The 17887-nt window shown below is 36.7% G+C and overlaps 1 protein-coding gene across 1 annotated transcript in view; it reads right to left on the bottom strand.

Moving 5' to 3' along the window:
* Nucleotides 1–17887, bottom strand: part of LOC109424037 (protein tincar-like) — a 580636-nt gene that overhangs the window by 306968 nt on the left and 255781 nt on the right. The window contains exon 5 of the mRNA XM_062843067.1: nt 2517–2558. The gene's annotated coding sequence lies outside the window, so the exon portion shown is untranslated. The remainder of the gene's footprint in view (nt 1–2516; nt 2559–17887) is intronic.

Here is a 17887-nt window from a genome sequence, read left to right as displayed (position 1 = left end):
TATTCGTAGTTTGAAAATGGCGTCGCAGCCGAAAAATTTTTTCGTCGCAAAGCGCTTTATACTGAAAATTTGTTCCACAAATTTTAGGTTTGGGGTGGGGGGGGGGGCTTGTGGTGGTTTAAGTATTCCCTTAAACTTTTGTGAGCATAGATAATCAAATCCACTTTCCACATGCAAATGGTGTGCTTGAATGATTGAATGAAAGGCATACTTACACAGCCTCTTGCAACCGTTTGCTGACAAGTGGTCGTTTAAGTTGTGCTGAAAAGTTCAATGTTTTTTAAGAATCTCTAATAGCTCCCTTGAGTGTAGGTCATCAGATCCACAATCAGAAACAGTCTGGAACGTCTTGAATGTCTTCTGATACCGCCTGAAACGTTTATGGAAGGCTTTAAAGCACCGCTGAAATCTCCCTCACTTAAGAGCAGTGATCCAAAATGTATTATCAGAAACTGTAGCCCCCTTTAACCCCCTTTAAAACCTCCTGTAACACCCATGAGCCCCTCCGAAAACGCCTACGTAATGCCTCTGCAACTCCCCAAAAATCATCTGAAGCGTTCTGAAATGCCTTCGAAATCTCCCTAAAAAAATACCCTCTGGCCCCACGTAACGAGCCTGAGATCCTCCAAAACCCCCGAAAACGTCAGCATACCGCCCAGGTAACAATGACATCTGAATAACAGCTTATTCAGCCAAAATTTTCAAAATCAAGCTTAAGAGCGGCTTATTCAGCTGTTGTACAACAATAATGTTTGTTGGGCGCCGGCGAAACGCCTCTGAAACGCGCCTAAAATCATATGAAGCTTTAAGAAATGCATTCGAAAACCTCCTATGGGGGCTTCCATAAAGTACGTCACTCTTAGAGGGGGAGGGTGGGTTCTGAAAAGTGTGACAAGCAATGTGTTAAGTATAGGAAAAACCCGTACGAAGGGAGAGGGGGGTTGGAAATTCCCATTTTAAGCGTGACGTACTAAATGGATATCCCCTTTAACCCCATCGGATCCCATGTAAGAAAACTAAGACTCTGCAAAACTCCCTTGAAAGCCTTATGAAACCCCGTTTAACCCCTTCAAATCTCCAGGCAACTCTCCGTTCTTAAACTTCTTTGTAATATTCAAATCCATTTAGGTAAAAAATCTATTTAGGCAGTCCTGACTCATTACCTTAACCGTTATGTGTCCGACAAACTTTTTGCTTTTTTCTACACCGTGTATTTTAAATGGGTGCCCGGGTACCCTGTGGCCACATAAGGGTTAATGGAGGATTGAGTGTACACATTTCAAGGCATTCAAGATTATCAACAATGATTTCAACGAAAATTCCGTCAAGTGTATCTCCAAGAGCTCCGCAAATTTATTTCCATCTTGGTTAACGGCTACGCAGTTTTGGGATTTAAAAACGAGTTATTTTATTTACCCGACGTTTCGACACGGGGATAGTGTCTTCCTCAGGGGGAAATGACAAAGACACTGTACCGATACGTCGGGTGATTAAAACAATTCGTTTTTTTAAATCCCAAGACTGCGTAGTCATCAACCATACAGTCGCATTTCAATAGCTATATTTCCAAGTAAGTTTGTTTGTAATTATCTCAATAACTCTCTAAGTTAATAAACATTCTCACTGCTGAATTTTGACCCGAAACTTTTGTGGGAAAAATCCTCTACGGGCTTATTTGTTTTTGTTAGGAATGTAGTCGCGCGAATCATTTGCAAAAGATACATCGATATTTAATAAATATATATTTGATAAATTATTTTTCAACGGAAAAAGCGATACTTGTTAAAGCATCTTGGAAATTCTCAGGTTAACTAGCCTAGGGTTGAACTAAAGCAAATAATAACAATAATAAATCTTGAAAGTAGAAACTTTATAAAAAGTGACCCCAAAATAATAACTAAATCACTTAATAGTGACTCGCTACCAAACCTGATTTTTTTTTCTCCCCCTGTAGGGGAAATTAGGCCATTGCGTTCAATAAGCTGAACTTTTGCGGCATGAGCAAACCAAACCTGATAGCAACCAGTGATGGAATTACTCTCATCATGAAGCAATTAGCGAGTGTAAAGCCAACACAAGGATTACTCACCATTCCGAGAGTAAACTGTATGTGAGTTTATTCGCACCCGCCTGCTTCATGAGTAAGCACAAAACAAAAACAGAAACACTCATGAGTTTTTATTCGTGAAGAACTAGTGGAGGTGCAGGAAGTGCATTTTATTGTGGTTATAATAGCAAATCCAGTGATTTTCCAACATAAACTAATGCTTTATGCTTCATTGTTCCTGAAAAGCAGCACTGCCAGTCGTTAAATGCGTTTTTGTCAAAATGCAAACAAACTCACGAAGCTTCGCGAATCACATGCGAGTGCTTGCCAGCTTCGTTTACTCACGAATAAAAAAGTCGAATATTTTCGGGCCTCTGTTGTTCACGAGTATGTTTGTTTTGGTTTGTTTCTACTCAGATGCAATCTTCATCATTTTCCATCTCTGATAGCAACCTTCCTTTGTACTTACCTTTCAAAGAATAAATTCAATTTCATCTGTCCACTAGTATGTCTGGAATGAAAAATAAAAAGGAAAGGATTCAGCACAATATTAATTTAAAGAATCAAAAGTTTTCACGTTATTCTTATTTATTATCTAAATATATTCATACAGGGGATAGACAAAATGATCGGGACAGGCACAACTTTCACTTTTCAAAAAATTTTCAACTAGCTGTAACTTACCAAATCGAATATACTCAAATTTTTACTGTAAGTTCATCAACTAGTTGTGTATCAGTGGTCCAAATTTGGGAAAACTCGGATCATTTTCCATGAAGTTATAAAGATTTTTGAAAAAGGTAGAATTATCCGATAGCCAACTTTCAGCTATTATATCTCCGGATTTAATGAATCGATTGCAATGAAATTTTGACCTTTAATTACTTATATAATGAACACTGGAATACATTTGACTTAACTTAAAATTTTTAACAAGATAAAAAGTTATAGCGATTTTATTTTTATCCACGATTTTTTTAGTAAATTGGTCTATTTTTAGTATGTATTCCATTAGAGAGAAATTAAATGAACAATAATTTGCATCTTAAATTTTGAAACGATGTTGAAGCTTTGAATAGTTTTGTGTTTATTAGAAAAAAATTCTAAAACTTATAATTTTCTTCCGTGTTAAGAATTTTAATTTAAGTCAATGGTTTTTTAAAGCTCATTAAGTCATAAATGATCAAAATTGCATTGTATTAGGTTCATTGAATCCGGAGATATAACAGCTCAAAGTTGGCTATCGGGTAATTTAACCTTATCCAAGAATCTTTATAACTTCGTCCATTAGCTCAAAATCAACAAAGCAGCTGGTAAGGATAGTATCGCAGTTGAACTCATCAAGATGGGCAAAGAAAAGTTGCCCACCTGTCTGCACCGGCTGATAGTCAGGATCAGGGAAACAGAACAGCTACCGGAGGAGTGGAAGGAAGGGGTAATCTGCCCCATTCACAAGAAAGGCGACCATTTGGAATGTGAGAACTTCAGGGTGATCACTATTTTGAATGCTGCCTACAAAGTGCTATCCCAGATCATCTTCTGTCGTTTGTCACCTAAAACGAAAAACTTCGTAGGGGTTATCAAGCCATCTTCATAGACGGCCGGTTGACAACGGATCAGATCTTTACCGTACGACAAACCTTCCAGAAATGCTTTGTATTCCAGATCCTAACGCATCGCCTGTTCATCGACTTCAAAGCGGCATGCGACAGTATCGACCGCACAGAGCTATGGAAGCTGGCTAGACTGATTAAAGCAACGATGGACGGTAGGCAAAACTGCATATCGGCACCTACATTTCAAAAAGGCGTAACTGCATTTGAAAGTAATACCTTCTTTCAAAGCTGTAGGTCGTACTGCCTCCCTTACACTCAAACCACCGTGATTGTCGGAAAGAGGAGAGTTTTTCCCATCTGGTACTTGTTGTGAAATACATGGAAAACATAATACATGATCCACAGCTTTAAAAGAAGGCGATGACTCGAAAAGCAATTACGCCCTTTTGAAATGTTGGTGTCGATATGGAGTTTCGGGAGAACGATCCAGTTCATTCGAATCTCGTCAGAGACTGCGACAAGGTGACGGACTCTCATGCCTACTCATCAACATCGCTCTGAAGGTGTGATGCGACGAGCCGGGCACAACAGTTGGGGAACGATTTTCGCAAAATCCGGTCAATTTGTGTGCTTTGCGGACGACATGGACATTATTGCCAGAACACTTGAAACGGTGGCAGAGCAGTACACCCGCCTGAAACGCGAAGCAGCAAAGGTCGGACTGGTGGTGAATGCCTCAAAAACAAAGTACATGCTTGTAAGCGAAACCGAACACGACCGGATCTGTCTGGGCAGTAATGTAACGACATCTTCGAGGTGGTGGATGAAATCAGTGCTGCGAAGTGTCAGTATCAACCGACATTTAAAGCTGAAATTGAGATAGGTAACCACTAATTTTTCCATTTACCATCGGAATATCAATTGACTAGCCTCTGATCATGCATCAGCTCCAGCCTCAGTCAAGGCACTATCGTTCGATTGAGCACCAGCTTGGAAGCAAAATTTGTGGTGTTGTAGATTTAAAGCTTTTGCCATCATTGATGACGTCAAACCCGACATCAACCTATCATTCACCTATTTTTATTTTGGCCGCCAAACCCAACATAAACCCAATAGTTGTTCGATGTTGGTCCAACAGTGGTCCAACATTCGATAAAAATTGACCTGACTTTGACTCGACATTCGATATTTTTTCAGTCTGGTGGAATTTTGCAGGGTTATTCGTGTTTCGTGCCCTAATACTCATTCGAGTGACAATTTATTCAATTGACAAGGATTCGCTTCTCATTTGATAGGTGCTCTGAATGAATGAAATGGTTTTGAACATGACTAGGAGGAAAAATTACTGAAAAGATTTGTTGGTTAGAGTTCAAATGAATGAGATGATTTTTTTTTTGCAATTTCTCATCGTAATAGGCTGTTTTACCTCACGCAATTCTGACAGGAAAAGGCCTAATTTCCCACACCAAATAAACAGTGCGGTAATGGTTCATTACAGCACTGATTTGCGTTCTGTAATGAACCATTACAGCACTGTTTTCAGTTTTGATCAACTTCTTGATGCCTTCTGGACGCAGTTTTGAAAAATTGTGACATGAATTGTGTTATGATCAGATTTTCTTGAACAAGGCTATGAACATCAGTGTGCAGTTTGATGGAAAAGTTTTGTTAAAAACTAGCCTCAAGCGGTAATTTATGAAATTGCGAAAAACGTTGTACGCAACTCGGTGCAGAACTCGATTTTTACAGCACTCGTCGTAATTATCCAACTCGGCAAGCCTCGTTAGATAAATGTACGACTCGTGCTGTAAAAATCTTCATTCTGCACCTTGTTGCGTAAACTACTATTGCAACACTGCACAGTGTTTTATTTTGCCGATTTCGTGCGCTTTTTTAATAACGTTTCAACCGATGATATAGTTTCTTCGGAGAAGTTTTTACTTTAGACAAGGCACATTTTTTGACATAAAGAGTTGAATGATCAATCCACCTATAAGTGAGATGAAAAAAGTATTTTTTCAAAAAATGCAGATAGACGTTTGATGTCTTCGGCAAAGTTGTGCAAAATGTAATTTGTTTTGAACAACTTTGTCAAAGACGCCATAATGCTGAATCTTATACTTTCCAAAATATATTGCGTTGTATGTGCATGACCCCTAGAAATCATATATTTCATCATAACTTTTAACGTGATTTTTTAGATTTTTTGCGTCTTTTACAAAGTTGTTTGGAATGTAAAAATACATGTTTTTGCTGAACTTTGAAAAACGCTAGCTTTTAAAATAACAAAATTATTTACAAAATTACTGATATTCATAGAGTAACTTTTAACTCGGACGAATTTCGCACCAACTCGTCTTCGGGGTTGGCAGCACCCCCTCAGAATGTTATGAAATTTTGAAGGTTTCAAAACTTTACCTTTTCAAGCAACTTTGCGTATTTTGTTTTTTCAAAATTAACCTAGACTAACATTTAAAAAGAGTCAAAGTTCTTTAACCGTTTTTTTTTTCACAAAAAATAACTCGAATATGATAAGATGTACAAAAAAGTGATGTATGAGTGACATTTAGAGAATTGTCCAAGCTTTCATGAAAAAATATTTTAAAAATTCTAAATACATTTTTACACGCTAAAAAATATATTTTTAAAATTAAAAGTCAATTTACAGAAAATGCCCACTTTTTTATGTTTTGAAATTTTTTTCCAAGAAAGCCAATATTGTTGCCTAACTTTCCTCCATACATCACAAGATGGGCACTTTTAAGGAAAAAAAGTTTTTCTAACAAAAACTTTTTCATGTTAGTTTTTTTAGCGTGTTGCGCATTAGCCGTTTTTTTTACAAAAAATATAACTCGAATATGATAAGTTGTACAAAAAAGTGATGTATGGGGGACTTTTAGGGAATTGTCCAAGCTTTCAAGAAAACATATTTAAAAAATATAAAGAAATGTTTTACACGCTAAAAATATCTTTTCAAAATTAAAAGTCAATTTACAGAAAAAGCCCACTTTTTTATGTTTTGATTTTTTTTTCCCAAGAAAGACAATATAGTTGCCTAACTTTCCTCCATACATCACAAGATGGGCACTTTTAAGGAAAACAAATTCTAAAAAAAACTTTTTCATTTTATTTTTTTTTTTTGCGTGTTGTGCATAAACTCGTACAGTAATATATCCAGAATCCTAATGCCAATCCATTAAAACTTAATGGGCTCCACTACTTTTTTAATATCTTAACGTGCTTGACATTGAAAACGTGCTAGATATTGGAAAGGGCTCAAGACAAATTTGCTTTTAGGGTTTTATATCAATGAAAACGCTTGTGTATTGATGAAATATGTACATATGTATATGTGTATTCAATTATTTTCTTTTCTACAATATATACATCCTTCTTTTATACATTCTATTGTAACGTTTTTTGAATATTAGATCTTTAGTCTATCTGAAACAAAGTAAACTTTTTTGGATTATCTTTTGAATTCGAAAACTTCTTCGCTTCAATTTGATTTTCAGAAATTGGCACAAATGAATGAAATTTTTGTGTACCAGGTATTGTTTTTACGTGACTGTATGTGTATAGCTCTTCAAGTTCATCCGTCATTTTTGCATATTGTTCATTTGAAATAAAGCAGAAATTCAATTATGTTATATGTATATCTGACTGTTTAACTGCCCAGTCATACAGTTCTCGAGGAGTTGTGATTGTGTTTCCATAATCTCGAGCAAGACTTGCTCGTTTTGCCATTCGCTTGAGAGTACCTCCAACAGCGTCACATGGACCTTTGCCATGTGAAGTTGCGAAGAAGTGCCATTCTGCTTCCAATCCATAATTGGACCGAAAACTGCACAAACTGGCAAATTTTTTTTTGTTCTTATAATGAGCTGCTGCTCCATCTGACATGAAAGTAATTTTTGAGAAATCAATCGATTGTTTAATGAAATCCAGCAGTTTTGATATAAATAACTGAACTGCTGTTGTATCGTGTGTAAGTACTTCAGATATTATTATAAAGCTCAAGTTTTCCAACTTATTTTCTTTTCTGTAGTACACTTCAAAGGGGTGAATGGTAGCTTGAAAAATATTCCAATGGTAACCTTGAGCTGAATTTTGAATGATAAATGAATAGTTTTCTGAAAAGTCACAAATTGTTAATACTTCACCCTGTTTAAGAGATTCTTTTTTATCCCGCAAAAATGAAGATTGTTCTTTATAAATGAAATCATGAGTTATAAGCTTATCAACTTTTTCTACAAAATACGGAACAAACTCGTCTATAGTCTTAGTAATAGTTTCCAAATTGCATCGATCAGTGGTTAGCCATTGTTGAAATAAAACCGATTCTTTATCATTCGCTTCTAATAATGATGTTAGTTCACTGGTTCTAGGCACACAATAATACAATTTCAGCAAACAGAATGCTGTTTTAAGCATTCAGATATCAAAACAAGCTGAGAAACAGGTTCTATTCCAGTTGGGATGTAACGCCAAGAAAAAGAAGGCACCCAATCAAACAAAGTTGTAATGCCCATTGAGTGTTATTAAATGGGTATAAGGATTCTTGATACATCCTGTACGAGTTAATGCGCAACACGCTAAAAAAATAACATGAAAAAGTTTTTGTTAGAAAAACTTTTTTTCCTTAAAAGTGCCCATCTTGTGATGTATGGAGGAAAGTTAGGCAACAATATTGACTTTCTTGGAAAAAAAATTTCAAAACATAAAAAAGTGGGCATTTTCTGTAAATTGACTTTTAATTTTAAAAATACATTTTTTAGCGTGTAAAAATGTATTAAGAATTTTTAAAATATTTTTTCATGAAAGCTTGGACAATTCTCTAAAAGTCTCCCATACAACACTTTTCTATAGGTCTTGTCATTTTTGAGCTACATCGATTTAAAAAAAATTTTCGAAAAAAAGTTAGGCCCTCTTAAAATGTTACTCTTGAAAATTTTCGAAAATTTAAGTATGCAAAGTTGCTTATAAAAACCTAGTCTTTATGCCCACCAAGTTTCATTCGATTCTGAGAGGGTGTTGCCAACCACTGGTCGAGTTGGCGCGAAATTCGTCCTCGTCTAACTGCTTTCGGCGCAAAATGGCGCAGAGAACCGTTTCGAATAATGAAACAACTATATTTTTTTAATCTATAAAAACCAGTAATTTGTAAATAACTTTGTTGTTTCAAAAGCTAGCGTTTCTCGACATTAAGCAAAAACATGTATTTTTACATTTCAAATAACTTTATAGAAGACGCAAAAAATCTAAAAAAATCCCGTTAAAATGTTATGATGAAATATATGATGTCTAGGGGTCATGCACAGCACATGCAACGCAATGTATCTCGTAAAGTATGAGATTCAGCATTATGGCGTCTATGACAAAGTTGTTTAAAATTGCATTTTGCACAACTTTGCCGAAGACATCAAACGTCTACCGTCGATGGGGGTGACAATGGGTCTGGGGAGTGAGATTGGGTCAAAACGGAGAAACATAAAATTTGAAATAGCTCATCAACTATCGCTAATTTTTATAGAAAACTTTATATTATTTCAAAGCTAGATGTTTTTACAGGTCATGATGCAGAATAAGATGTTTAGCAATAATCGTTTTTTGTTAAATTTGTGGCTAAACTTATATGATGAAACTACTAGTAAATCATTCTGAAAAAAAATTCCCCTTCGTAATGTTTCACACAAGTACCTAACCATACATTTTCTTAAAAGTGGTTATCTGTAGGTATTACCTAGTTGATGCAACGAAAAAAGCGGGCTGTCATCGCTCTTTTTATTTAAAAATTCAATATTTCCGACCCTATGTCAAAATATCAAGAATGGGGGTGAGATTGGGTCAAGCAAGTTATTGAGTGCACATAACCTTAACTAAAAATTCAACTTGTTATAAGTCCCCGTTTGACGTTAGAGTGGTGCCATGTTCACCGTATCTTCATAAAAGCACTTTTTTTTCGAAAATATGTCGAAGATGTGTCAAGTGTGTGTTCCTACGTTTAGTGCCTAAAATTATTTATAACAATAAACCCATGCGTTTAGACGGCTCACCTAATCATTAGCTAATCTTTAGTGTACTGCAATATCGTAAGCTCACAAAATAGACTAAATAGCGTTCTTTTTCTCCACTTTTTTTGAAATTTTAAGGAAATATCGTGAAACTACCAGACGGTAGTGGGATCCAGGAAATACTGGGGCTATAAAACCACATAACCACATAACCACATAACACAATGTCGGAAATTTTTTTTTTTTAGTTTTTATTTCTGTGTACTTTAACTTATGCTAATTCTACATTTCAAAGTCGGAAAGCAAACGAGATGCGACATACGTGATTGCTTATTGAGTATTTAACTGGAACTTTATGAATTAAGAGTGGCATATAAGGATCATTCATAAAATACATAAAAATACTAAAGAACGAAAAATAAGTCTACTGTTGTACTAGGACTCATACAAAATTGATAAAAAAAATCCTTTAAATATTACAGTATTGTTCCGATTTTATCACGCCCCTTTTCAAAAATTCTTTAGAATATTTTTCAAAATGTATACGCATTATCAATATTTTTAACGTTGCAAAACACGCCTTCGACATTCATCTTCATGAAGAGGGGAAACACTTGTTCTCAAATGTAAAAGTTAATTAATGAAAAATAAAGGACTGATGGGCGGAGGGCGTGATAAAATCGGAACATTACTGTATTGCGGGAGAGGGTCTAATAATTTGAAATGGTGTGTAACATAACATTTGAACGACCCTCTATCTTGAGATGGAGTGATTTGCTTTGGCAATACAGGGGCCAATGATCATGTGCATAAGAGTTTATAACGGAGGATTTGGATAAACATTTCTTATGCAGTATACTAAAAATATCATGTTTTTTTTCGATCAATCTTTCAATGCGCCCCTCCCTCCTCTCATGGAAGTTGAAACTTTAAATAAGGATGATTATAGTATCTAAAAATAGTGATACAACATACAAACTGAAGAATATAAACGTTATTTTATCAAATTTCAACCATTTTTCGGTTGTATTAGCCCTTTTAGGTGGATTAATAATCTTTTAAAATTATCTAAGTTTTTATTTGTCATGGTTACATTGTATTTTAAGTAGGTTTACTAGATCTGATCAATAAAATAAACTTATATTCTCAGATAGGCGATTTCGAATACTTTGACCCATTCTCACCCCCTCTAAGGGGTGAGATTGGGTCAATTTTCAATCATTTGTAGTTTAGTAAGCAATTCATATAATGTGATATTTTCTTGCTAAATTATCATTACCACATAGAAGAGTATGCACACCAAATAAAAAGTTATTCCGACTTCAACTGCATTTGTTATTTAACAAACAATCTTTGAGTATCCCTTTTTGACCCATTCTCACCCCCAACGACGGTATCTGAATTTTTTTAAAAAATATTTTTTTCATCTCACTTATAGGTGGATTGATCATTCAACTCTTTCTGTCAAAGGATGCGCCTTGTCTAAAGTAGAAACTTCTCCGAAGAAACTAAATCGCTTAAATCATCGGTTGAAACGTTATTAAAAAAGCGCACGAAATCGGCAAAATAAAACACTGTGCACTGAGAGGAATTCGTCTATCTCAGATCCTTACTGACGGCTGACAACAACGTGAGTCGTGAAGTTCAAAGGCACATCATCAGCGGAAGTCGGGTCTAAAATGGGCTCCAGAAGAAGCTGCGGTCTAAAAAGATTTACTCACGCACCATGTACAAAACGCTAATAAGACTGGTGGTCCCATGAGTGGTCTTCTACGGACACGAGACAAGGACCATGCTCGAGGACGACCTGTATTCGCGTACATGCGCTATCAAGAAAGGTAACAGCATGTAGGGCTGCACAGGAACTGACTCCAACCAGCGCCCCCAGTCATCATCAATTATCAACACGATGCACACACACACTCACCCGAGGCGACGGAACCACAGTGACCAGCAGCGAGAAAGTGAGTGTCGTGAGCAGGGTTGTGCAGTTTCAGGATGGTCAATGTCGAATGACACTCACTCTAACCATCACTTCATACGACAAACGCAGTCCATCAAAACATAATCGATTCACGCAAAAGCCACTCAAGCCAACCCTCGTTAAATGCAGAGTCAACCACATCCAACAGCAGCGATCGTCTCTTGTTTTCGAACCACACGATGAAACACCGAAGCGAGTTTTTGTTCTACGCTTTGCATTCTATTCATAGGGCGTGCTATGTTTGTGTTTGCTGCGCCATGCAATACTACTTAACAAATTGCCCCTTATCCTGGTATTTTCAGACGAGAGTCACCCAGCAGTGAGTGACATAGCTCTGCGTTGGAACGACGGTTAAGAAGCGTTTGGCTACTCAAGAGATTTGCAGAGAAAGAGCGTGGCGGCGGCAGCCACCGTATCAATGCGTTCGTCTCGAATGTGTTCGATAGCAACATAGAGACGGTCGGCTGTAGCGTTGACGGAGGAAGAAGGGCAATGTTGATGTTGCGGCTTTTTTGTGTTATGATGGTGATAATGCACAAGACTGGTCGTGAGAACTAACCGTGAGAGCAGCAGCGAACGCCACCGCTGCAGCCATCATCATCATCATCGACTCTCGTCGTCCTGCGACCAGCGCACAGTGGGATCATTCTGAAAAAAGACGATCAAAACCTCTAAGAGCCGTTAGATGACATTTTAGCATATAGATGCCTTTGGAAGATGTGTTCAGAAATATCTTTTCTATTTTTATGCATATTCACTGTATGGTAAAACTGTAGGGTGAACCCGAGCAAAAAAATATTTTTTCAAAATAATTTTTTAGAGGGTAGATGTCTTCAGCAAAGTTATAGAACAAGTAATTTCAAGTATCTTTGCTGAAGACAACATATTGATTGGACTTCTTTTTTTGGGAGAAAATATGAAAGTTTAAAACACAACCTCAAAATCAGTTTTTTTAACTTTTCCATGATTATATCGTAAAATTTTAACGTGATATGTTCTACAAGTTTGTAGGTACTACTGGAATACACTATCTTACCGAAGACACCAACTCTGTAAAATTGAAAATTGCTCCAGTAAACCAATTTTTTTGAATTTTTTTCGCTATTTTCACTATTGAATATTTTTTGAATAGGCACTTTTTGGCAGCCGTGCTATCAAAATTTCAATGCTTTATCATGTCCAGAATAGACCAAAAGTGACTTAACAATCGGGTCTGATAAGGCACTTTGATTTCTGATGCTATTTTAATAGTATTTTTTTTAAAGAAAATATTCACAAATTTCATACAAATCAATTAATACAAACTGAAAACTCACGAAAACTTTTCGACATTAATATTTGTTAATCCAAATTGTATTCTTGTTGAAATAGTCTACATTTCTAACACTGTGGTTGACTTTACATTAAATATACGACCATAAATATCGCTATTTAAATTTTTAGATGAGTTTTTAACACCAATTAAAAACTGTGTTTTTATCTACTTTTTTTATTGTCATTCCCAATGCATTTGTTTATGTTAAAATACATACATTAATCAGTCAACTAAAACAATGATAACATTTTTTTTTCATTTGCTATGTTAACATTATAACTTCGGTTAAAAAACTAAAAAGGCGAAAATATAATGAATGTGGAAAATAATAAAAAAAAAATAAAATAAAACGAGTAAAACATTGTTACATCACATTGAAATAACCAGTATCTGTTAGAGATATTCTAGGTTGTAAATCTTACGTCATGATGAAAATTCTTCACAGATATTTTATTGAAATTGGTTATGCTGTTTGATACTCTTTAAAATTTATTTTTTCCAGTTTTCAAGAACTGCGTCCGTTAGGTCGATTCCTGTCCATGATTTTCAAAATTCCTTCGTCGTAGACATATTACCTTGGTCCATCCCTTGACAAATCCGCATCAATATCACGGCTCGATTATGGATACTTTTCCGGAGGAGCCTTTAGTTTTAAGCTTATATTATAACAATTTTTTGAAAAGATAAAAAGGTTTTGTTCCTTTTTGAAAAAAATATCGTAGATGAGGAAATCACTCAAAGAGGCTTTTCCCTCTTTCAAAATTTGTAGTTTAAAATAAATGACACTAACAGTTGAAATAGTCTACATTTATTTAACTTGTGTTTTTATTCAGAATTACTACTTGGATGAGCTAAAAAAAATATTGAAAGGGTTGTATGAGATTTGTGAATATTTTCTTAAAAAATTACTATTAAAATAGCTCCAGATATCAAAGTGCCTTATCAGACCCGATTGTTAAGTCAATTTTGGTCTTTTCTGGACATAATGAACCATAGAAATTTTGACAGCACGGCTGCCAAAAAGTGCCTACTAAAAAATATTCAATAGTAAGTTTTTAACTAATCTAAAAATTTAAAAAGCGATATTTTTTGTCGGGTATTCAATGTAAAGTCAACCACAGTGTTAGAAATGTAGACTATTTCAACAAGAATACAATTTTGATTAACAAATATTAATGTCGAAAAGTTTTCGTGAATTTTCAGTTTGTATTAAGTGATTTGTATGAAATTTGTGAATATTTTCTTTGAAAAATGACTATTTAAATAGCATCAGAAATCAAAGTGCCTTATCAGACACGATTGTTAAGTCACTTTTGGTGTATTCTGGACATGATAAAGCATTGAAATTTTGATAGCACGGCTGCCAAAAAGTGCCTATTCAAAAAATATTCAATAGTGAAAATAGTGAAAAAATTTCAAAAAAAATGGTTTACTGGAGCAATTTTCAATTTTACAGAGTTGGTGTCTTCGGTAAGATAGTGTATCCCAGTAGTACCTACAAACTTGTAGAACATATCATGTTAAAATTTTACGATATGATCATGGAAAAGTTCAAAAAACTGATTTTGAGGTTGTTTTTAAAATTTTCATATTTTCTCCCTAAAAATAAAGTCCAAGCTATATGGTGTCTTCAGCAAAGATACTTGAAATTACTTGTTCTACAACTTTGCTGAAGACATCCACCCTCTAAAAAATTATTTTGAAAAAATATTGTTTTGCTCGGGTTCACCCTACAGTTTTACCATACAGTGAATATGCATAAAAATAGGGAAGATTTTTCTGAACATATCTTCCAAAGACACCTATATGCTAAAATGTCATCTAACGGCTCTTAGAGGTTTTGATCGTCTTTTTTTCAGAATGATCCCACTGTGCAGCGTGGTGATGATGGTTAGTTCCACATGCGTCGCGCGTGTAGAACATTCCACGTGATTCCCGAACAGGAGGTCATCGCTATATAGTCATTGCACAATTATTGGTCACTCTGTCACAATTATTAGTCAGACAGTTCACCATGCAATTCAAATGGAATTGACCCATAATTCTGGGTGACCCATGGTTGTGCTATGACTGTAAACGCGACACTTTCGCGGTAGCGAGTCAGTTCAAATTCAAAAGTGAAGCTGTTACAAGCGTTCGCGTGGTTTGGACAATGCGAAGTGAAACTAATCCAAGTGTAAATAGTATCAATGAGAGAAATAAAGTGTTCAGTGTAGTGAAAGTGATCCAGTGTTATTTCTTCCAATCCGAAACCCGTTTCTCTACTGCCGTGCCATAGAATCCAGTGCTTCGTGCCTAAATATTCTTGTGTTCATTGCCGAACAACCTGCAAGCACTCTGAGTTTTCGAGCGACGCGTGCCAAGGACGAACAATGGGGGTGTGCAAGAGAACGGTGTGTGGCGCAGAAGGGTGAACCACAAGCTCGCTGCACTTTACGGCGAACCCACCATCCAGAAGATGGTCAAAGCTAGAAGGATACACGCTCAGAAAACCGTTCTGATAAACGTGAACAATCAATCGAGAATATGAGAACAAGCAAATATACACCGTGAACTGGAACTAGTTCCAGCTGTCAATATGGGCGTTCTCGATACCGTGACATCTAGTTCACGGTGTACATTTCTTATTGCTGTTATCGTTGCTATGCATAGTTCCCGTTTGTTCTCGTTGCCGTGATTGGGAGTTCACGTATATCGGAACGGATTTTTTTGCGTGTACGGAGGACATGGCATGTTGCAAGAATGCCGGATAACAACCCTGCCAAGCTGGTGTTTGCTACTGATCTGGTTGGCACAAGAAGGCGCGCAGCACAGAGAGCACGATGGGCGGATTAGGTGAAGAGCGGCAGCCACAAACCGAGTATTGTGGCGTACTATTGTTGATTATGTCTTGTCTTTAGTGTGATGTTGAGCAAATAAATGTAGGTATGTAGGTTGCGTTTTTTAAGAGGACCTAAGAGCTCTCAACTTCCAGGGGGATTGGAAGCGATTGACTCAGGACCAAGTCCAGTAATGAAAGATTCATCATTCGGCTAAGATTCAACGATGCGAGTAGCCAATTAAATAAGTTAAGCAAGCTAGAAGCCTAACGTCACAGTCTCAAAAGTCAACCAAATGGTCACTGTAATGCTCGATCAAGTTACTGAAAAGCAAACTTGAGCTTTTGATTCTCTCCTCACAGATACACCACTGTGTTCAACAATGTGGATATGGCGACCACCCACCAACAGCATCTGACCAGCAGCTAACAACCAACAGGCGGTCCAGCCCGGAAGTGACGCACCAGACCAGTGGTGCTGATATTGTGGTAGAATCATACAGACACGCGCACACACACTCAACTGACTACATCCATACATCTGTTGACAAACGGCTGCATTGAAAAGGGGATTTGCCACTTAGGAGTTGTAGTTTGTAATTAAAATATGTTCGGCGTATGGAAACTTATCCAATTAGCGCCGAAGTTGGACAGCAGAATGGTGATTTATTTGCGAGAGGAAATCTTGCACTTTGTGCAAGAGAGAAATTAGTTCGAGTGTCGTTGACTGGAATGACTTCCTGTTGAAGTTTGTCAACTTGCATTAGGCAAGTACTATGCAATAATGTGTATTATATGTAGGATAACACATATTTTCATTAGTTGGATTATGAATTTCCGGAACGTTTCTTCTTCTATTTATTTTGGTGTCGAGGCGTTCAGAACAAGCAAACATTCTTATATGCTTTACCAAATAACCAATATTCAAATGTTCTTATTGATAACTATAATAATGAGCAGCTTATGAGTAAGTATTAAGCTTTTGTTTAGTGCAAACGTTATGCAGAATATTAAATGAATGTATAAGTAGTGAGACATTTCCATCCAATTTCAATATTCAGGTTGATTGCCACTCACAGCGATGATTCATTGTAATCCTCCTTTTCGGGAAGCCATCAAACGGCATACCTTCCCCCTGATGAAAAGCTGATCTATTTCCAATTACACATTTTGTTGCCTTAGCATTTCTCGGGTAATTCTCCCAAGAAGATGGAAGCAAAAAAAATATATAAAGAAATTGCGTGGGGATTAATTTCTGATCCATCCTTTCGCCCTCCTCCTCGGCTTTGCGCTCATAAAGCTCTTGATTACGACGGCGACGAGGGAAGAAAGCGTGCTTCTGTTTGAAGTGTTCGCTTTAATTTTCTTTCCATTTGCCGTTATCCCTTGTGGAGGTGGGTGGGTAGGAACCCCGTATTCGCCCTTCTTCTGGTACTTTATCAGTCCTCGTGTGGGAGATTCCTAGGTTTCAGAAAGCAAGCGAGGGAGAAGGTGCGGTCTAGTAATTCCATGGTGCAATAATAAGGTTAACAACCGGCGGCGGCACTTGGCTTGGTCCTGGCCCCATACTTATACACTAGCTATGACTAATGCAGCATGGAAACAGATAAACACGGGTCAAGATCAGTTTTGACGAGGGTTTACGGGCATAGAGGTGGTGTCGGCTCTTATCTCTTGGCACTTTCACGGATGCCATGGATACAAGCAACATCCAAACAATGTAGAATACTGTCGGAACAACGAACAACGTAAATTTTACCTTGTTTTGTCACCATTCAAGAGGGATACAATATGTTGTAGCTGTCAAGTTTTTGCAAGACAAATCTGTCAACCTCTTAGGGGGCATCCGTTTGGTACGTTGCGCTAATTTCGACAATTCTTGACCCCCTCTCCCATCACCCCGCTTCGTACTTTCTTGATTTGATGCTCCTTTACTTAATACATTTCGTGTGAGCTTCCCTGTACAGTCCACGAACCAGATTTACGAGGAAAGATGCATTCAACGCCTTCAAATGAGTTTTTAAGCAAATATGGTCTTCTACAAAGTTGTCCCTATTAATAAGGCCCTCTTTAAAATGTGCATGGAAATAAGGGTGGTTCATTTTTTTCAAAGAAATTGGTAAGCAAACTTTTTTATTTGCAAGAATAACAGA

Source organism: Aedes albopictus, chromosome 3 (genome assembly GCF_035046485.1).
Source record: "Aedes albopictus strain Foshan chromosome 3, AalbF5, whole genome shotgun sequence".
In the NCBI taxonomy this organism is placed as follows: domain Eukaryota; kingdom Metazoa; phylum Arthropoda; class Insecta; order Diptera; family Culicidae; genus Aedes; species Aedes albopictus.
Note: the sequence above shows the minus strand (reverse complement) of the source record. Positions and strands in the feature narration are given on the sequence as shown.